Source organism: Geotrypetes seraphini, chromosome 5 (assembly GCF_902459505.1).
Source record: "Geotrypetes seraphini chromosome 5, aGeoSer1.1, whole genome shotgun sequence".
Lineage (NCBI taxonomy): Eukaryota > Metazoa > Chordata > Amphibia > Gymnophiona > Dermophiidae > Geotrypetes > Geotrypetes seraphini.
In genome coordinates, this window is record NC_047088.1 from 57794443 (window position 1) to 57817171 (window position 22729).

Here is a 22729-nt window from a genome sequence, read left to right on the forward strand (position 1 = left end):
TTCTTAAAGAAGGTTGAATGTATTATTTTTTTTTCATCCTTGGGTAAAAACTTGAGATGTGCCCAAAGGATGGGCATAATGGTTCATACATCATTAAAGAAAACCATCAGCTGATGTCACCTGCTGGTAATATTTATTGGATGGTGGTATGGGTGAAATAGGGGGGGGGAGGGGGCAGAGGGTGAGGGGAATATATGAGGTGGCATTGTGCTTGTTGCAGATTTCTGAGTCTCGCTGCGTCTTGTCAGGTAGAGTGCTGTTTGTTTGATTTTATTATGATATTTTCTTGCACTTTGTATAAGGTATTATATAAAATCAATAAAAATTATAAATCAGGAAACTGACATTTCAGCCACCATGATGTGGCTTTCTTCAGAGTATGCTCTGAAGTCTGCAGTAAATAGTGGGTTCACTGACCTGATTGGAAACAGGGCAGTGCACCAATTTGAATTTTGGCGGGAAAGTCAGTTGATTTTTTTTTTCCATAGAATGGAAAAGTCTCTGGTGGATTTAAAGATGTTCTCCCTGTGGAACTGAGTTACGATTCTTTTAGGGTTTCCGCAGCTGGCATTATGCTTGTTTCAGGATTCCGGGTCTCGCTGCATCTTGTTAGGTAGAAACTGACAATTTAGCCACCATGCTGTGGCTTTCTTCAGGGTATGCTCTGAAATTGCAGTTTGACTTTGTAAATAGTGGGTTCACTGACCTGATTGGGAACATGGCAGTCCACCAATATGAATTTTGGCAGGATAATCAGTTGGTCAGAAATTTGAGCATAGTGGCTGAAACGTTGGTTTCTACCTGACAAGATGCAGCGAGACACGGAAACCTGCAACAAGCAAAAACAATCATGATTGCCTTTAAACATATATGATAAGTACTCTTTTTAATCTCAGCAGTGAGATAATAGATCATTTATTCCTATAATAAATAGCATAAAATCTGATTTTCTCCTTGGGATCTTGCTGGGTACTTGTGACCTGGGTTGACTACTGTTGGAAAGAGGATATCGGGCTTGATGGATCTTTGGTCTGTCCCTGGATAAGCAACTCTTATGTTCTTATGTTATGCAAGACTCCATAAATGCTATGGGATAATACAAGAACAAGCTCATCCTGTCCTTTTTAAAATCAAATTATATTATCATTGTAGAGTAATAATAACCTCCAAAATCAAATCTATTCTGTACTGCTTTGATGGGTTTAAAACCCTCAACTCTGTCTTGGTTCTAACAAACAGAGCTGTTCTGTCAATAAGAATCTCATGCTTTTGTACCCTAATCTCATGTCATTTATACCCTAATCTGAAAACTTTGTTATTAGAATTGCTTCTAAAACTTACTATTTTCTAAATGTATTTTAATTCCTATTTCTAACTTATGACTTCACTAAATTCTACTAGGAACCATTGATTCATCTATTTTGAAACTAATTATTTTTGTTAATAACATTCATTTTTGCATTACTCTGTCAAAGGAGTTTTTTAATTGTTAAGTAATTGCATTTTTGTATGAGTAGTCTTACTTGATTTCATATGCTTGTCATCAGTCCTTTGGTGATTTCTTACCTGATACAGAAATACTTATCTAATTAATCAAGTTGTGTAGCAACAAATCTTCTATTTAGACGTACAATAATTACACTGGGAAAATGCTGGAAAAACAAGAAAATTATTCCCCAAGGTAAGAGGGATTGTGGGTTCTACTTGAAGGAAGGATATGCATTTTGCAAAGTTGATTAATTAGCTTTAAGAAGGTCTCAGAAGGCCTGGTATTTTGAAGTATGTTATCAGTTAGCAAAAACACTTCAGAGCTTGAAGATATGTAATAGCAAGTTGCAACATTATCCTGTCAAAACAAAAAAAATATATAGTTTTATTAGAAAACCCATTTTATTTTTTGTACAAGAGTTCTAATAAATTTACCCCCTTTTTTAACTAAACCGTGGTAGAGGTTTATACCATGGCCTTGGACACTAAGGCCCTCTTTTACTAAGGTGCGCTAATCTTTAATGCGTGCATGTTAGTCTATGGACACATTAGCGATTAGCACGCACTAATTGGTTAGCGCACTTTAGTAAAAGAAGGGGTAAGGAACAAATTCTATAAATGGTGTCTCAATTGTAGGCAGCCACCTGCTGCCTAACCAACCAATTGGGAACGCACATTTAAAAAAAAAAAAACAACCTCCTGAGTCAAGCCATCTACATTGGAGGCACCTCCAGGAGCCCAGGGAGGCATTTAAGCTCGCATAAGCTCACCTAAGGCTAGATGCAGGCATGGCTTGGCCTGGAAGTAGTCTTAGGGGGGTGTACGTGCCTCCCTAGGCCTGTGGTAGACACATACAATGTAGGCCAGCAAAATTCTGGCCTACATTGTAAGCAGACGTGGCACAAGGGATTGTGGCACAAGGGATCTCCTTGGGCATCCCTCCTGCTGACGATGTACAGGGAGGGTGTTCCGGCAGGAGGGACTGGGTATCCATCATGCCGGTGATGTTCAGTAGGGGTGGGAGGGTTCTGGAAGGCGGGATTGGGCATCCCTCCTGCCGGCAATGTTTGGGGGAGGGGGGTTCCGTCAGGAGGGATTGGGATTCCTCCTGCCGGAAGTCTTTGCGAGGGGTGGGGACGAGTTGCCGCTAAACTTATCATGGCAGGGAGATCCATTGCTATGATAAACTCAGCGGCATCACGATTCTCTAACCGGCGCCTGTGACATGGACTTCGGTTAGAGAATCGTGTTTAGGCGTGATTCTCTATAGGACACCCATGTGTAATTCTCTTTTTTTTTTTTAATTGAGTATTTTCAACATTATTACATTCATTCAAACATAATAAGATATGGATTATAAAGAAATTATACACTATCCAAAAACCAAATTTTTCGCCCTTAGACACATATCCATCTAGCCCACTAATGAAGGAAGACATCTCATTATTCATATAGACTTAACAGGAAATACAAAATAGGTATGGAGGGAGGAAGAAAAAAGGACAGACTTACCCCCCTTCAGTAACCTATATACCTCTTAGGACGCTATTATATAAACCCCCCACTAAAGAAAGCTAGTAATTAGTCTTGTTTCCTTCCTTTAAGAAAAAGTTCTAATTGGGAAGGTTCCCAAAACACATAATCTTTGTCTTGAAGTTGCAGAATACATTTACAGGGAAATTTAAGAAAAAACGTTGCACCCAATTCAAGAACTTTAGGACGTAAAGCCAAAAAAGCTTTCCTCCTATATTGAGTAGCCCTTGCCACATCAGGGAACATTAAGACCTTATCTCCACAGAATTTTGCCTCTCTATTCTGGAAATATAGCTTCAACATTAAAGTTTTATCTAATTCATTAACACAGGTAATTAAGAGAGTAGCCCGGGTTTGGATCAAATCTTGAGAATCTTCAAGAAATTTTGTTAAATCTACTTCTACAGTACTCAATTGATCCATTTCCCCTTCTACTGGAAATTTTTTCTTTTGAGGTTTATAAAAGAAGTTAGAGAACATCATGGTGTCAGAATTAGTGACCCCCTAATATCTCCTTGAGAAACTTTCTCAATAGTATCTCGGGAGATAATAAGTGAGTCACTGGGAAATTAACTAATCTCAGATTCCTTGATCTAACCTGATTCTCACTCATTTCCAACTTCTAGTGAATATTCAAGGAATCTTTTGTTACTGCCACCATAGATGGCTGTAAGTTCTTTATCTGTTTTCCAAGAGAAAGTGTACGTTGATCTAAATTCCCGATGTTAGCATCTACATTTCCCAGTTTATCAACAACTTCATTAGAGAAAACTTGAACATGATTAGTAACTTTCCTTAACATCACCTCCATCCTCGTGTTCAAAGTCCACAAGTCTTTTAAGGTAACTTCCTCTGGGTTTTCTTCCAACCCCTCTGGCTGATTAATTATTCCAGGAAAAACTTGAGGCATCTGCGAAAAAACAATCTCCACAGTTTGTTGGAGGTCGGGGGCTTCAAAAGAAGCCCCTTGTGAACCTGTAGGTTCCAAGTTCCTGGGAAGATCAGGAGGGAGGGGAGGGGTACGCTCTGGAGAACTCAGTGAAGCTCCTGAAAATGAGTCAGGTTTATCTACTGATCTCATGGAACCTGATAACAACAAATGTTTATCCATAGGTCCAACATTAACGTGTTGAGACCCGAAGTTTCCCCTTGCATTTCCCCATAACAATCAGGAAACAAACATATAGCACAATTAGGTAATTAAATTCAACTTAACTTAAAGCTGTTCACACTCCAGAAGCTCCAGTGGCTCTCAAGGGGCTCGTAAGGGGCATGACCTGCCCCTCAGGGCACGCCCCTCTGGCCATGCCCTGTGGCCACGCCACAGGAGGAGGCACTTCTTATCTCTCGGGCTGCAGGACCCGATGTTGTGGGTGTCCAGTTTCAGTGCCTGTTAGCAATAGGCATTGCAGTATCGGGAGAGACACTCCGGGGGAACAGTAGGCAAACAGCTCACAAACAACTCCCTGGTCTCCTATCACTGCGCCCTCCAGGAAATGCTTCCCTGATATGCCACAGGAGGAGGCACTTCTTATCTCCCGGGCTGCAGGACCCGATGTTGTGGGTGTCCAGTTTCAGTGCCTGTTAGCAATAGGCACTGCAGTATCGGGAGAGACACTCCGGGGGAACAGAAGGCAAAGAGCTCACAAACAACTCCCTGGTCTCCTATCACTGCGCCCTCCAGGAAATGCTTCCCCGATATGCCACAGGAGGAGGCACTTCTTATCTCCCGGGCTGCAGGACCCGATGTTGTGGGTGTCCAGTTTCAGTGCCTGTTAGCAATAGGCACTGCAGTATCAGGAGAGACACTCCGGGGGAACAGAAGGCAAACAGCTCACAAACAACTCCCTGGTCTCCTGTCACTGCGCCCTCCAGGAAATGCTTCCCCCACCATGTGCAATTCTCAAAAGCCACTTAGGGTGTCCTATACAGAATCCAGGCCTAAATGCTCTGATGTTGCTCAGACACTTCTATGAGCATCAGAGCAGCATTGGAGCATTTAGCACTCCTGGCTGAAGTACTAAAAAAGGGCCTTAGTAAACACTAGGGATTTTCATCATAAATTCATGTTGCAAGCTAAAAATATTAAATATTAGGAGGCCAATATTCTGCCACTGTGATCAGCATTTTTTTAACACTAGTTGCAATGCTAAAAAAAAAAATATCTGGATATTCAGTGCCACTGTCTAGATAGTTGTACACTTCCCCCTTCAAATCTGCAGTTTCAGCATCCGCAGATTCGGTTATTCGCAATTTTTTTTAGGGGGGGAAACCCAACTTTATTTTGGATCTTCCCCACCTCCCTACCACCTTCCCCCAGCATCCCGGCCTTACCTGGTGGTCTAGCGGGCTTTCAGGGCAGGAGCGATCTTCCTACGCTCCTGCCCCGTGCAGATCGCCAATAGGAAATGGCTGCTGTGAGCTCCCGTAGTCTCTCTAGGGAGGGAAGGAGTACTAGCTGATGTTCCGCTGGTATGCAGATGAGGGTGTAGGTATTCCTCTGGCTTGGGAATGAAGGAGGACGCACTAACTAACGTTTCGGTGGGAGCTGGGGGTTATTCTTGCATGGGAGGCAGAGAATGAGCACTAGCTGACATTCCGGTGGGGTTAGGATATGGGTGGGGTGCTGGCATGCCCTGATTGCAGCAGTAAATGTCTGCTGGTTTGGGGGAGGCTTGCAGTGGTGGATAGGTTTATATTTGAGTATACAGTATATGGTACAAGTTAGAAATGATATTATGCACTCGAACAAATATATAATAGTGATCACATCTCCTAACTTGCAATTCTGAGTTCTAACTCCTTCTAATCCATGTTTATGTTACTAAACTGAAAATTGATGAAAATAATAAAGGTTTTATTTACATAAGGTAAACTAATACAGCAGACATAAATAGAATTTAAAAAAAACATTGGAATGTTTAGAATGTCACAGAATAGAAAGTCAAATGTCAGTTCTATATTTCCTATAAAAAATACTGATCAAATATTGGTCCTCTTTTACTAAGCAGCAGTGGAGGTAAAGGACCCCTAAGATGCTAATGGATTAGGATTATGCAAAATAAAGTCCCTTATGGGGTATTAGTTATATGCACACTGCTATTTATTTATTTATTATTTTGTAGGTTTTTCTCAAATACCTAATAACACTATGAGGACCTTTTATTAAGGTGCACTAACCGATTTAGCGCACGCTAAAGATTAGTGCGCGCTAAATGCTAAGATATCCATTGTAGTTCCTATGAGCGTCTGGAGCAGGGCATTCAGCACGCCGGCCTGCGTTATAAACAGCTTCTGCGTTTTTTAAAAAAAGGGGGGGGGGGTAATTTAACAAGCAATTATTTGATAGAGAAAATACTCCAAATCAGATCATTGAAGAAAAAAACGTATGGCTCCCTTTTGTCAAGCTGCATTTTTTTTATTGCCAGCCATTGCAGTAAAAGCCCCAATGCTCATAGATTTTTTGATGAGCATTGGAGCTTTTACTGCATCAGCTGGCAATAAAAAACCCTAACGCAGCTTGATAAAATGGGTCTATTTTAGAAAGAATACAATTTTGCACATAGTTTCTACTCTAACTAGCCCTCAAAAATAGGAGGTAATAATGGGAGGTGGTAAATACAGTAAAATATATTCCATGAAAAATAAGGCAGTTAAGGCAAATACGGCCTCTTTTATAAAGCCGCACAGCAACAGCCCTGAAGCCCTTTAAATCTCTATGGGCTTCGGGGCTGTTAGCGCAGCGCAGCCACTAGCGCGGCTTTGTAAAAGAGGTCGATAATCCTTTAAAATACCCATTAAACCACCTGTGGGGCCCTATGCAACTACCCCGATTTGAACATTGCAGCTTCTGTAATAAAGGAAACATTCTGTCACACTTTTCTGCTATGAATAGCAGTCTAGCTACTGTATTCTGCAGAGTTTGCAGATATTTTCCAATGCTCTCTATATAGCTGACATTGCATTACAGTAATCCAATTAAGACAGAATAAAAGATTGTACTATAATTCTGAATTGGTCAGATTCCAAGTAATTATGAATATGTCTCAACTGTTTTAATTTCAAAAATCCTTGTTTGATCACACTATGTAACATGATTTTTATTCATGGGCAGTAAGTATAATTTCCTAATTGCTCATGCCTAAAAAGTATAGAAAATGTCTGTTATTTCTATAAAATTAGATAGATTGTGAGCCCACCGGGACAGAGAGGGAAAATGCTTGAGTACCTGATTGTAAAAACCGCTTAGATAACCTTGATAAGCGGTATATCAAACCTTAATAAACTTAAACTTGACTTGTGACCAGGATAGTCAAATTTTCAAATTAACTATTTAAAACCTGAAAATGCTGAATTTTTTCATCTGTTTATTCTTATGAAGTCATAAAAAGCAACATATTAATCACAACTAACATATATTTATATTGAAGTTATACAAAGATGGCCACATAAGATTTAGTAGTGAGCATTTTTTTGAGATTTGTGATTATATTGTAAGACATTTTCACAAATAAGAACCCAGATGTAGTCTCCCATGATGATCTCATTATATTGTCTTTGGTAGCGGCATTCAAAGTCCAATAAATCCTTGTGGAAGCACTCACCTTGCTTCTCTGAGTATGCTCCCATGTTATCCTTAAATGTCTCAAGATGAACTTCATGGACATGGACTTTGAGAGAAATCCTACAGCCCATTTTACTGTAATTCTTCACCAGATTCTCAACCAACTATATGTAGTTTTTGACCTTGTGATTGCAACAAAGCTGCTCCAAGCTGCTTTCTCCTTCCTAGTTAGCTTCTTGGGAAATCCCTTGCACTCCAGGGTCGTCTTTATCTGTGATCTGGCAAAGACATCATCTTTGACCTTTGCCTCGCACAGATTAGGGAATATGTCTTGAAGGTACTTAAAGGCTGCCAGCTCCTTATATAGAGCTCTGCCAAATTGTTTCATTAGGCCCAATTTGATGTGCAGTAGTGGCATCAGCACCTTCTAGGGGTACACCAGTGGTTGACATTTCACGTTGTTTCTCCCTACAGTCCCACCTTTGGTAGTGCTCCTTTGTGTCCCTGTTGTCACAAAGGCAGATATAGCAGGGAAACTTGGTAAAAATGCTTTGGAGACCCATTTTGAAGTTTCTGATGACCTCCCAGCCATACTCATCATACTTCAAGGCACCTGATGCTATTGTAATCCTGTTTGAGGTGCACTGAGTGAGCCAGTGGAAGAGACATGTACTTGTTCCCAATATGAAGCAGCATGGCTTTGATTCTCCTGGATGAAAGGTCAATGAAGAGATGCTACTCTTTTGGGTTACAGGCAATTCCAATTGCCTCAAATAGAATGGTCACATAATGGCAGAAGCAGAGCCCATCTTGATGGGTGAAGAAGGTGGAGAAAGCTTGATGACCCTTCCTCTGATCCATGACTTGCACACTTTCATCCAATAAGTTCAACTGCTTGAGCCTAGATGTCACAAGTTCAACATCTGAATTGATGAGACATAACATGGCATTTATATCCTGCAAAACCTTGCAGTTCTATGCGGTTGATAATTAAAGAAAAACTGAACAGTATCAGCGAAATACCAATAATAATAATAACAACAATAATAATAATAATAACAGTTTATATATTGCAGGACCGTGAAGTTCTATGTGGTTTACAATGATTAAGAAATGTTACAGATTGAGTAGTACTAACAGAATTAAAGTTTAGTGGTCAGTTATTGTGGGGAGAGATTGTGCAGTGCAGCTGCCTACGTACTTTAGGTACAGATATGTTTTTAGATGTTTCCTAAATTCCCCATAAGTATTTGCAAGCATGAGTAATTTCAGGTCTTTACCCCATAATGCTGCCTGATATGAGAAGAGATGTTGAAGATGTCTTTTAAATTTACAGCCTCTGACCGGTGGGGAAACAAAATTCAAGTTTGAGCTTCTCATGTGTTGATTGGTTGAGAAAGAGAAAAGGTCAGTTATATATCTGGGGGCTAGGCCAAAAAGTATCTTAAAGCAGAAACATCCAAACTTAAACTTCATGTGTGCCTCCACCGGCAGCCAATGCAGGAGTCGGTAGGAAGGAGCTAGATGATTGAACTTCTTCAGCCCAAAAATCAGCCTGACCGCCGCATTTTGCACCATTTGTAATCACTGCAAGTTCTTCTGGGCAATTGCCAGATAGGCGATATTACAATAGTCAAGTTGGTTTAGTATAAGGGATTGTACCATAATTCTGAATGATGAAGCATCAAAATTTGCTCTGATGGACCGAAGTTTCCAGAGAGTGAAAAAACCCTTTCTGACCAAAGAGTCCACCTGTCCAATAGTCTTTACGTAGTAATCTTTACAAAAATCATTCATACAAGATGTTATAAAAATTTACTAAATAAATAAGACTTTAATGGTTTCCTAAAATTTATATAAGATGCTGAAGTGACGAGGTTTGCAAAAAATTAGATCCTAGAGGGCTGATTCATAAGCGAGTAATCGATTATAATGTATTTTATAGTGACAGCCTCTAACAGAGGGAGATTCAAATAAGATTGAAATCTGGGCTTGAGATAGGAAAAATAAAATGTTCCACTAAATAACTGGGAGCCATGCCATGCAAGACTTTGAAACATAAACAGCCCAGCTTAAAAAACACTTTGGCCTCAATGGGAAGCCAATGCAAGATCCTGTAATAAAGCATAATATGATCTGATTTATTTAATCTGAAGATCAGACAAACTGCGGTATTTTGAACTAAATGTAGACAATCAAGATTTTTGTGTGAACCTCCTAGATGGACAATGTTACAATAATCTACTCAATATCAAGATCTCTGATCAAGTCTTTGAGGTTTTTGGGTTTAGATAGTATATGTTTCTCTCATCAGCTGTACCACTGACATTATATACTGGATCTACAATGTCTCCCTTACTCTCTGACCTGCTGCTTTCTTCTAAAGACAGCTGTTCTCTCTCTAGGGGAGTAGGTATGGGGAGCTCAAGGCAATGTGGCACCATGGTGATGGATGAAGGGATGTCCGGATATGTGATTTCAGATGCATGCATGCCAGTTTGACATTTGGAAGGGTCCACCATGCAGAAACAGCAGTTATTTGACAGCTCAAAGCTACTACAAAGCTGCCAGTTGAATATTGGAATTATCCTGCTGTAATGGAGCATCTCTTATCCTATTCATTATCCAGCAACACTCGGTAATGTTACAGTTGGAGGTTGGAAACAATTTTGGTGGATAATGGATGTCTTACAGTGGGTGTTTGATGGATCTATTTCTTCTGTATTAGTGCTAGATTTTATTGTATCTGCATTTAGGATTAATAGTCTAAGGCTGCAGTTGTGGCAAGTATTTATTTTTATTTTAAACTGCAAAGGCCCTATTGCATCTTTTTTTCTGGAGGGGAGGGAGGTAACGGGAATGTTGCAAGGCTTTCTTCCTGATATCATTCCTAAGTGATTCACTTTTTGCATCAACCAATTTAATACAAGACCTTATTGCCAGCATCTGATGTGTTGCCAGTGCTTTGTAGATACTTGTATAAGATTGCATTATTTTGCGTGACATTTTAGTTTCCCCTTTTGATACATTACATGTTGGTGTTCTCTTTTTTTTAAAAAAAAAAACTGTATTAAACAAAGGGGTCTTTTGGTAAGTGGCATTTGGCTTTATGAGATGAGGTCTATGAACCAGCTTTGGTGGTCTCAAAAAATTTAATTAAAAAAAGCATCATGGGTGGTGTTGCAGTAGGTTCCATGACTTGATACTTGTTCAATGTGGACAGCTGGTATATTTAGAATGCAGAGTGTTATGTAATGTTCACTGGTTGGGAAACTTTAATAAGTCTTCCTTTGAAACTGTATCAGAGATTTCATGAGGCTGCGGGTTTTTTAAATCCACCTGTTTTGGCATTCATTGCTTTATGATTGAGGCAGCTTCATTTGCAACTGATCAATGTATCTCCTGCAATTATTATTTTTTTTTTTTTAATAGGAAGGTGGTACTATGTTATAAATCTTATGTGTGTTAGCAGATGACATCGTTTTTGGTTTGCTGAGTGTTTTGTTCTTATAGTTTTGTTTGTTTTTTTCCAGTTCACCAGATGGAAGAGATTGTTATTTGGATTACTGACCATTTCTATTTGTTTTGGGACAAGAAGTGAGCAGCTGGACTCTACTTATATTGGTTGTGGAATCATACTTTGGGATAAGTTGTTACGTTCTTTATTGCAGGTTAGGCACTGGTTGTTTCTTCTAAATATACTATGAATTCATTAGGGGGCAAATTATTAAAACAAAACAAAACATAGAAACATGTAGGCAGATATAGACCATATGGCCTATCCAGTCTGTCCAACCATGCCATCTACTTTCTATATCACTCTCTTAGAGATCCAAAGCATTTGTCCCAATCTCTCTTAAATTCAGATACTGGTTTCATCTCCACCACCTCCACTAGGATGCCATTCAATGAATACACCACTCTATGAAGAAATATTTCTTCAGGTTACTTAGGGAGGGATGGGAGACAAGGTAGAGAGCCTGGCAGGGCAGGTAGGGAGGGGGCTGGGTACAGAGCCTGGCAAGGAGGGAGGGAGGACAAGATGGAGAGCCTGGCAGGGCAGGGAGGCTGGGTGCAGAGCCTGGAAGGGGAGGGAGTGATGGATGAGGGCAGGGCACAGATTTTGTCAGGGCACATGAATATTACCCATCCCCCAATATTATATTCAAGTCAACCTTTTTCCATCCTTTTGGGGGGGGAACAGGGTACCTCGTCTTATACTCGGATGAACTTATATTCAACTATAAATTGTAAAATTGCCTAAATGGTATTAGAGTGATTCAGAAATCTTGCATTAGATTAGATTAACAACTAGCACATGGGACATTTTTGCATGCTTATTTATCAGGCCTGTCAATAGCAAGGGTGCTCTTAATGTCACCTCTAGAGGTGCTATTAAGGGAGTCCACACCATTGACAAACAGGTATCATAGACAAATCTACATAGAAAAATAAAATTGCAGCCCAGGCACCAAACTCCTCAAATCATTGATAAGTCTAAGTATACTGGCATCCACAATCCAGCTTTCCTGATCTGTCTCTCCCCCAATAAAGTATCTACCAAAGACCAATATTCTACCTCTCACACTCTTCCTCCTTGCACTTACTAAAGCAATCCCTGGTAGTCTACTGTGTGAGCAGGAAAAATCCCCCTTTTGCCCTCTCCGATTCCCTGGTACAAAAAGGTAGCTGTGACCTCTAGCAGTAGTCTTCTGATACTGTTATGGGTCAATCTGTTAAATAATAATAATAAAAAAAACAGAGTGCTTGCAGTCACCTACTGACTATGATTCTCCTTTAAAACTCAGTCTACTGTATTCTTCCAAAAATCAATATTAACAGATGATGTTTGCTTAGATCTGAATCTGATCCAGAGAAATGCTTGTCAAATATTTTTTCATCTGCTATCCCATCACAATTTCATAAAGTTTCAGATTCACAGAATCAATACCAGCAGATGTTTTTCTTTTTTTTTTCCCTCAAGGCATTTCCAATCGTCTTCCTTCTGCATAATTCTGAAAGAAAGTGTAAACTAGAAAGGGCACGACACCTATCATGGCTGCCAGAAAAGATATGGTTGTCAATTTTCCGAGGATTACTTGTCTTAATCAGGTATCATCAAAGACTGATAATTAAAAAGAAAAAAAACAAACAAACAACTAATTCATGATAAGTGATTGACAGCATTGATACAGACCATGCATGTTATAATGAATATGAGCTAATATATGAGCCAAAATATAGCTATTCTGTCCAGCAACATGACTGATGACAAAAATGCAGATTGGTTATCATCCTCCTCCCTGATTCACTGACATCACATCTTTAGTATTCAGAAATGATCAGTCAGTGCCTGGCAGCTACCATTTTTCCTGATGTCCAGGAATGCTGTAAGCCAGCCCCTTAATCCACTAATCAGGCATATGACCTCATACTACCTGACTAGAAGGAATCCACTAATCCCTCACTGTGGGCTATAAGGTATCCTTGGTAAGTTCCTCATACCATGGCATGGTTGCATACCTGTGGTTCTATGGTTCATCAGTAGCTATTGACCAATGACAACACAATCAAGAAGAGCACAGAGGTCAGGTGATACAGAGAGTTCAAGGACAGTAGTAAATGCATATCACACTGAAATTGTTGTAACTTAAAAACAGATTTATTTCCAGCATAAAATCTGATGCTGCAACATTTTATCTTCAAGCTGTGTCAGGGGAAAACCAGAAAATTAAGTGCAATTGTATACATGTATATATAAAAGTCCCCTATCCATGCATATAAAAGTCACTTACCATGTGCTGCAGTCCATTTTAGAAACCCTAAGGGCTCCTTTTACTAAGCTGCGATAGCATTTTTAGCGCATGCTAAACCTTCACTACGCGGCTAGAAATAACGCCAGATCAATGCTGGCATTAAGGTCTAGCACGTGCAGCAATTCAGCACGCACTAAGCACGCGCTAAAATCGCTATTGCGGCTTAGTAAAAGGAGCCCTAAGTCTGTGCTGTTCAAATTCCTGTGCCAAGGCTTCCAAACAATATTTTTCCACCAGAAAGACCAATTTTCAACAGTCGCGGTATATGTCATAGTCAGGGAAATAATGGAGCACCAGAAGACTACGCTTGGGCCCAATGGACAGAGATACCAAGCAGATGTTCTGGGAGAATGTGCAGTCAGATCTGACCTCAAGCAGGTGGAGGTACTGACAAATGCTGAGCTGATGGCCCTTGACATATCTGTGGGGTTAAGAACAAGGTATACCTCGAGGTCTATGGGTACACCCATAAACTCGATTATTGTAATACCATCTACTTATGCCTAACAAAAAGAAGTCTTCGCAGACTCCAGCTTATCCAGAATACTGCGGCCAAGCTGATTTTTGCCAAACGCAAATCTGACCACGTCTCCCCACTTCTTACCAATCTTCACTGGCTCCCAGTACTTCTCAGAATTCATTTCAAATGCTCCTGCCTGGCTTTCAAGATCATTCACGGCATCCTTCCGCCCCTAATCCTTCTATCCTTCCTCGCCCTGATGCCTGCCACCACCAGATCAGCCCACAGACATAAACTTTCCTTCCCCTCTCTACACGGCATCCTCCACGCAGGTAAACTGGGAAGATCCCTCCTCTCCAAAATCACGGGCCTTTGGAACGATCTCACTGCCCCGCTGTGGAACCTGGGCTCCCTCCAACTTTTCCGAGAACAACTGAAAACCTGGCTTTTCTCTAGCATATAACACCTCTTCTCCTGTTTTACACCCCCCCTTTCTACATGCTTTTGTAAATCCCCCCCTCTCTCTTCCTTATTTTTATACTTTGTAAACCGTGTCGAGCTCCACTTCCGTGGAGATGATGCGGTATATAAACTTAAGGCTTAGTTTAGTTTAGTTTAGTAAGTTGTGATGGCATATATTTTTTTTTAGTTCAATAATTTTTATTGATTTTTAAAGAAAACACCAAGAAACAAAAAGATTACAATCACAACGGCTTATGTGTGCTCTGGTAATATTTAGAAGGGGACTGTCCTAAATTTGCACACTTATCTAAAGTAGGCCCCGGATGAATATTGGGCCAGGACCCACAAATATTTTTATCATTAAAAAAACCCAAAACACATCCCACACTAAATATCAGCTCTGAACCCTCCCCCCCCCAAAAAAAAAAAAAAGTGGACACATCAAGGGCATTACAGAGGGTAGCATTGGGGAGAAGCCATGGGTTAGGTAGGTCCTGGTAATATTCTGGCTCCACCAGATTTAGCCCTCATATTCAGTGCTTGTGCATGGACATGGCCTGGCACTGAATATCTGGGCTTTGACAGTCAGCATTAATAAAAATGCTTGTTGCCACTGGCTGAATATTACCCCCAGAGTTTTCTGGGATTAGTGAACTTGTTTTATTTGTTGTTGTTAAGTTCCTTGCTAAAATCCCATCCCTCAATGCTTCTATGAGGAGCACTAGAATTTGCTGCTAAAGTTCAAGGATGATCATACAGCACATTTCTGTTTAAATTAAGTCTCCACGGATGACTTCAAAGTGTCCCTATCCCCCTCAGGAATAGGATACAGGTGGGCCATGGAGCGCACAAACTGAAAAGGGGCTTCCGGCACCTGCCACTGAGCAAGCATAACATCCCGAATATCCTGATGCATAGGAAAAGAGCAGGAAGCAGAGTGAATCCCCTAAAGCAAGGGGTCCACCATACGTGGAGGCTCCGAAACTGGGTCCTCAAAGTGCAAAACCGAGGAGACCTGCATAATTAACTCCTGAAGCTCTTCCCGCTGAAAAATGCATACCACAGATGCATCATTGCCAGCTAGGGGGAGCTTGAACCCCTCGCTGGCAGAATCCGACCCCCAAGAGGATCCTGGAATTCTCCCCAAGGGTCCAGGTCCTCCTTAATCACATACTGCTCCTCTGGTAAAAAAAATCCTCAACCCAAGAGACTCTAGGGCTTTGGGATGAGGGAGGAGTAGAGGGTGGCAAAACTGCCACTGTGTGGGGCTGTGCCGGGGAAGACATCGAGGGAAACCCCCTGAGACCCCCAAAGTGGACACAGAACCTCATGTCGCCAGCACATAAGCCTTACAAAGTGCCATTAAAATATCAGGGGGGAACCCCCCGGTGGCCCCCAAGGGACTCCCTGCCACAACAGGGGACCCTTCCATACCTTGTCCTTGTATTTCCAGAACAGGGGGAAGGTCACCGGAGATTACTGGGATGAAGGAGGAGGTTCCCGCAAAAAATGGAGCTCTTGCGGCCTGTCGAGTCTGAAAAGCCTGGTACTTTCCTGATGCTGAGGCCGAGGAACCGACCGACGTGAAAAAGGAATCCCCAGCCGGTATGGCAGCAAGGGAATTCTTTTTTCCCTGACTGTCAGTGGCTGGGGAACTCTCCGTGTGGGCGTCAGGGGAAGCCCGGGCTTCCCCGTGCTCCGAAGCCGACTTGCAAGGTACCTTCGGCGGGGTACTCCGGCCACTAGCATCCACTGCCAACAAGGCCTCCCCACTGCTCCAGCCTGCACAACGCTTCCACAGGCCGGCCGCGAGTATCTCGTGCCTGGAGCACAATGAGCACTTTTCCCCTTTAAAAGTGTTCATTGTGCTGGAAAGGCATCCTAGCTGCAAGAAAAGTGTTGATTAGTTGAGAAAAACACAGAAAAAGGCAGTTATAAAGAGAAATTAGCCCTGCAGATCCGCACACCTCAGGATTTTGGGTTTATTTTCTTATTTTTTTTTACATTAAAGACTCCACGGCTCTCAAGCTGGAGGGCTGACCAACCAGGGGGCCAGGCCAACAGCTGAGGCCCCTAGAAAAATATGGGGAGGTGTAGGAAGGTGGGGGGAGGGGCCCAACATGAGACCCACCGGGTTTAACACCCTAAAGGTCGGACGGATCCCCAAACAGGATCCGCCCAAGCTCTATCCTGCACAAAAGGGGAACCAGGAGTCCAAAAACAAAAATCCAACAGGGCTAAGAGGGGAGCTGAAATTAGCCTAACACTTTGCTACAGGAGACTGAGGAAGACTGGATTAGTATAGGGCAAGGGTAGGCAATTCCAATCCTCGAGAACCGGAGCCAGGTCAGGTTTTCAGGATATCCACAATGAATATATATAAGATGGATTTGCATGCACTTCCTCCTTGAGATGCAAATCTATCTCATGCATATTTATTGGTTATATACTGAAAACCTGACCTGGCTCTGGCTCTCGAGGACCAGAATTGCCAACCCCTGGTATAGGGGATGCTATACTGATATACAAGTTTAATCTCAGTCTCCACCTGCTGGTAGCAGTGAGGTATATAATCCATCCATAAGGAACTATACCAGTCTATCAAGCGATACAGAATACCCCATAACTGGATTTTTTTTCCCCATAACTACAAAATATAACCTATCCTTTTGAACAATCTATATATATAAAATCGGAGGTATGTATGTGTGTATGTGTGTGTGTATGTGCCGCGATCACGCAAAAACGGCTTGACCGATTTGAACCAAACTTGGTATGCAGATCCCTCACTACCTGGGATGATATGTTCTGGGGGTCTAGTGGCCCACCTGCACACGTGGGCGGAGCTACAAACATAAAATCAGATTTCACCCATTCATGTCAATGGAAAAAATGTAAAAAGCTGCCATTCTCACAGTAATTCAAAAACGGCTTGACCGATTTGAACGAACCTTGGTATGCAGATCCCTCACTACCTGGGGTGATATGTTCTGGGGGTCTCGCGGCCCACCTGCACACGTGGGCGGAGCTACAAACATAAAATCAGATTTCACCCATTCATGTCAATGGAAAAAATGTAAAAAGCTGCCTTTCTCACAGTAATTCCAACTACCTGGGGTGATATGTTCTGGGGGTCTCGCGGCCCTCCTGCACACATGGGCGGAGCTATAAACAGATCATCAGATTTCTCCCATTCATGTCAATGGAAAAAAATTAAAAAGCTGCCATTCTCACAGTAATTCAAAAACGGCTTGACCGATTTGAACGAACCTTGGTATGCAGATCCCTCACTACCTGGGGTGATATGTTCTGGGGGTCTCGCGGCCCACCTGCACACGTGGGCGGAGCTACAAACAGAAAATAAGATTTCACCCATTCATGTCAATGGAAAAAATGTAAACAGCTGCCATTCTCACAGTAAATCAAAAACGGTTTGACCGATTTGAACGAAACTTGGTATGCAGATCCCTCACTACCTGGGGTGATATGTTCTGGGGGTCTCTTCACCCAAGAATTTATATGTTCTTGCTCCTGGAGGTGAAACTAAAAATGTTGTTTATAATCAAGTTTTCTGTTAGTTGTATTGTATTCATTTTGTCAAATATTTCACATTATAATTTGAATATTGTACTTTTTATAAAGCTGTAAAAAAATAATTTCATTCACCACTATAAAGTATCTTTATTTGAATCCATTTACAGTGTTATTGCTATAATTAAATACCCGTGCAACGCCGGGGCATCAGCTAGTGTATTATAAACAGCAGGGGAAGGTATGATGAAAGATAGTGGTGAGCAAGGCAACACTATAAATCTTGCTCTTAACTCTTTTATTGCTCTACCCCTTCATCTCCCCTTGAGTGAGTGTAGTAGGATAAATTGCCATGTTTGCTGGCTGCTGCTCTGGTTGGTCTTACTCCCTGAACCTCTATCCTTGAAGGCTGCAACTCAGTCAGTTTTTCTCCAATTAATATGCACGAGTTCTCTTTGTTTGCACTGCCTCCAGATAGAACTGATCTATATAAATATATATATTTGGAAAAATCCTTAAAACTCAACTGGATTGTGGCCTCAGGAACTGGGGTTGTCCACCTCTGTACTAGTGCAATGGAAAGTGGAAGGTGGGGCAGCCATGTTTTGAGCCCACTCCTACATTCCAGTGTCTTCTCATACTGGAGGGCTGTGGCTCACTGGCTGAGCTGCTACCTGTGCACCCAGAGGTTGTGAAATTAAATCCCAGTACTGCTCCTTGTGACCCTGGGCAAGTCACTTAACCCCCTAGTACCCTCTGTTTTGAAGGTCAGCTATGAAATGCCAGAGCAACAAAAAGGCAGTACACAAGTCCCCTTTCCCTTATCTAATTACAACTGATCTAATCCAGTGGTTTCCAAAATTGTCCCTGGCCAGTCAGGTTTCAGGATATCTCCATCTGATATTTATGAAAGAGATTTACATGCACTGCCTCCACTACATGCAAATCTCTCAACAATTTTCACTGTACATATCCTAAAAAGTTGACTGGCTGGGAAGCCTCCAATTGATTCAGAATACGACTGCCAAACTGATTTTTTTGTAAGAATAAATTTGATCATGTTACTCTGCTGTTGAGGACGCTGCATTGGATCCCGGTTTACTGGAGGATTCAGTTTAAGTGTGCTAATGTTGTATTTAAATGTCTCTATGGCAGGGGTGTCCAATGTCGGTCCTCGAGGGCCGCAGTCCAGTCGGATTTTCAGGATTTCCCCAATGAATATACATGAGGTCTATTTGCATGCACTGCTTTCATTGTATGCTAATAGATTTTATGCGTATTCATTGGGGAAATCCTGAAAACCCGACTGGATTGCGGCCCTCAAGGACCGACATTGGACACCCCTGCTCTATGGAATCTTTTCTCCACTATTCTCCCTTCCTTTCAACTCTCAATGACTATCTTCTTCTAGAGATATACATAAGTACACATTAATATTCCCTTCTAGTAAAGGGATTCAAGCTTTAGGTAAACTTTCTCCCTCTTTGGCATTCATGACGATGAAAATTTGGAATGATCTCCCTTCAGAAATTAGATCTTTGTCTTCTTTGATTTGCTTTAGAAAAACCCTGAAGACACATTTGTATAACAAATTTCTGGATGATAAATAAAGAGTTTAGTAGAGAGATTCTGCTATCCAACTACTTATCCCAAATGTTTTTCTGAGTCAACTTTTGTTAACCGGTTCAAGTCCCTCCCGGGAATGACCCGGTATACAAGACCAAAGATTAGATTAGATTAGGATTAGGAACCACTGATCTAACCTATCTAACACGGTGTATTCAAGCAAATCGGCGTTTGCTTATTTTTCTGTGTCCTAGTGATGGGAAATATAACTCTTTAAAATTAATCACAAATAGGTAAAGGCATAGCAATAAATGATTACCTCCCGTTTGCTTGATGACCTTCAAATCAAAACCGAAATGTATGCTGTACTTGGAGTGGAATCTGAATAATAAAAATGATCACTTATAATGTGTGCAATTTCATTACAGAAATACGCATGGAGATTGAATTTCTTGATTAGTTTTGAATCTACATTTTAGAAGACATTTGTAACTTTGCTTGATTAATCAACTGATTTAATTATTTGCCCTATTGTTGCAATTCATTGTTGTACTACTGGTCCAGAAGACTCTCTGGCAATCACCGTCTTTCTAATCCACTTCACAGCAATCATTTCTTCTGGTACTTCTCAGCACGTTCTCTGCAATTTTCATACAGAATTGCTGCATGTTAATCGTATTTACAAAAGAAAAGCAATTCATCAGTATGCCACACTCTTCAAAGTTTTTCAACTGAATTTACAATACAATTATACAGTATTTTCCTTTTAAGGCTCAATATTATGAAATTATCATTATCGTGTTTTGATACAACTATAAAGAACACAATGCATTGTTCATATTATTTATGGATGGACGTCTTATGTACTTGGACTATACAGTTTTAAGTTGTTTGGATGGCAACCTTGTGCCAGCATCTGAATTATTCTGTTCAAGTCATCTTAGATTCTACTGAACTACAGTAACATTTCTTTTTACCATGTCAGTGATTTTTTTATTTGTTCTTTAAGATGAAATGAAGACGACTATTATTCTAAGCTTAAGTCTCTTTTTGTCTTCACAAGCATTCCATTCTGAAATGGATAAAAGGTATACCTAGTTATGTGGAAATAAAAAAAAAAAATAGTTTCCTGAATAAGAAATACTTATAGAATGTCAGTATGCTATACATTAATTACTAATGTAAAACAGTATTATTGCAAATATTAAAAAATATAACCAGATCTCTCTCATGAATAATTAAATAAATAAAGTGTGGATATTCTGGAAACCTGATTGCCTCCAGGGCCAGCTTTGACAGAAATACCCAAAGGCAGAGCCACAAATGGGCCTCTGTCCCTTTAACGTAGGGGTGTCAAACTCAAATCACATAAGGGGCCAAAATCTAAAACACAGGCCAGATTTTTTATTAAGATACTTACCCCCTCTTTTGCTGACGCTCAGCGTAGGCCCCAGCGCCGGCGGCTGCTCTGACGCTCACAAGACTTCTGTGAGCATCAGATCAATTGCCGCCACTGCCAAAACCCACGCTGCGCACCAGAAAAGGAGGGGGTTTGTCTTAGTAGAAGTAGAGGAATACAACCTCTCCAACCCCATGCCAGCTACAAAATAAATAAAAAAGACTTTCCCTCTCTTTTAGGTCCTAGTTCACGTTTGCTGTCTAAAACCAGCTCTGGCAAGATACCCATTTCAAATCTGACATATTGTAATCACAAAATAGAAAATAAAATTATTTTTTCTACCTTTTGTTGTCTGGTCATTTTGCTTTTAGTCCCAGTTTCTCTTTCTGATTTTGGCTGTCTTCTAATTCTCTTTCCAGTGTCTGCTGTCCATTTTTTTCTCCTCTTCTTTCTTGCTCCAGTCCCTGTCTCCAACATATTGATTTTTCCCTTTCAACTTTTCACCTTTTTTCTTTTTTGCCTCTGTCCACTCAAATCTCGCCCTCTTTCTCATCCTGCTCCTTTTTAAATTTTCAGCTACCTATCAATTTTCCATCTCCAGATCTAACTACTCTCTCTTTCTCTTCCCAACTGCGCCCCATCCCATCTCTCCCCCTATCTGCCTGTCTCCCTCCCTCCCTCCCCCCCAGGTCCACCATTTCTCCCTTCAAGTATCTTTTTCCCTCTTTCTCCACACTACCCCAGTTCCAACCTCTCTCCCTTCATCTCACTCTCCTCACAGTCCAGCTTGCCTTTCCCTCCAGCACCAGTCCCTCTCTCCTCCTGGCATGCTTTTCCTTCTGGCGCTGGTATGATGTTGCCATCAAGCTGAGGAGTCTGCCGACCTCAGTGGCTCCACCTCCTGCTTTTCGCCTGCCGCGATTTGTCTCCAATGACACACAACTTCTTGTTTCCGCCCGGGTGAACCACGGCGGACGGAAGGCAGGAGGGGGAGCCACGGACAAAACCACCAAATCGCTGCCGATGCCGGCAGACTTTCCGACATGATGGAGATGTCAGACCGGCGCGGGTGGGAGGACACACTGGGCTCTGAGAAAGGGAAGTTTGGGAGCATTGCTGCGGGCCACATAAAAAAGCCAGGCGGGCTGAATTCGACCCACAGGCCATGTGCTTTAAGGAGACCTTCCAGCCTAGGGAAGCTGAGCTCTCAAATCCCTCCTCCCCCAGTAGGCAGGCCAACTGAGCAGCCTTACTTTCTAGATTGTAGAGATTGATCGTAGCTAGCAGTTCCAGCCCAAGATAACCCCAAGAATTGGACTGGAACTAAAAGCCCTGGAATGGAGAGGATATCTCCTCAGTACCCAGGTACAATTTTTTTTTTTTTTTTTATAGGGTGCAGACAACATAGCAGAGTCTAAGTGGAAAAAAAATCCCTGTGTTGTTTGGAGAGTAAAGAGGAAGGGATGGAAGGAGCCTAGGGAAACAGAATTGGCAGACACATGAAGAAGCCAGAGTGAGTCCCTATGCAGATAAGAGGCTGTGAGGTATGTTTTTTTTTTGTTATTTTTAACTGAGTTTTGCTTGAAGAATGTATGTTGTACCCTGAATATCTGGGATAAAAAAATACTGAGTGGATTAGGGGCTGAGAACTGGGTATAGTCCTGATGAAAGGTTCTGACTAGATTAGAGGCCAGAGATTTTGAATGGCCCTGAAGAACATTGTAGACAGTGTTTTGCTCCCTAGTATTTCAGCTACAAAGGGGTCAGTCTAGCCTAGAGGTAGCCTAGGTGACCGCCTAGGCCTGCAATAAGCTAGAGACAGCTTTGGACTTTCCAAGTGAAGATTTAAACCACCTTTAGGGGGAAAAAAATGAGGTGGTTGTGACTTCCTTTTGAGGAAAGGCTAAAGC

The 22729-nt window shown here is 41.5% G+C and overlaps 1 long non-coding RNA gene across 2 annotated transcripts in view; it reads left to right on the top strand.

The window, feature by feature from the left end:
- Positions 1 to 22245: 22245 nt before the first annotated feature.
- The window catches only part of LOC117361475, a 176017-nt gene continuing 175533 nt past the window's right edge, over positions 22246 to 22729 (top strand). For both annotated transcript variants that reach the window (XR_004539665.1, XR_004539666.1), the window contains exon 1: positions 22246 to 22363. This is a non-coding gene — a long non-coding RNA (uncharacterized LOC117361475). The remainder of the gene's footprint in view (positions 22364 to 22729) is intronic.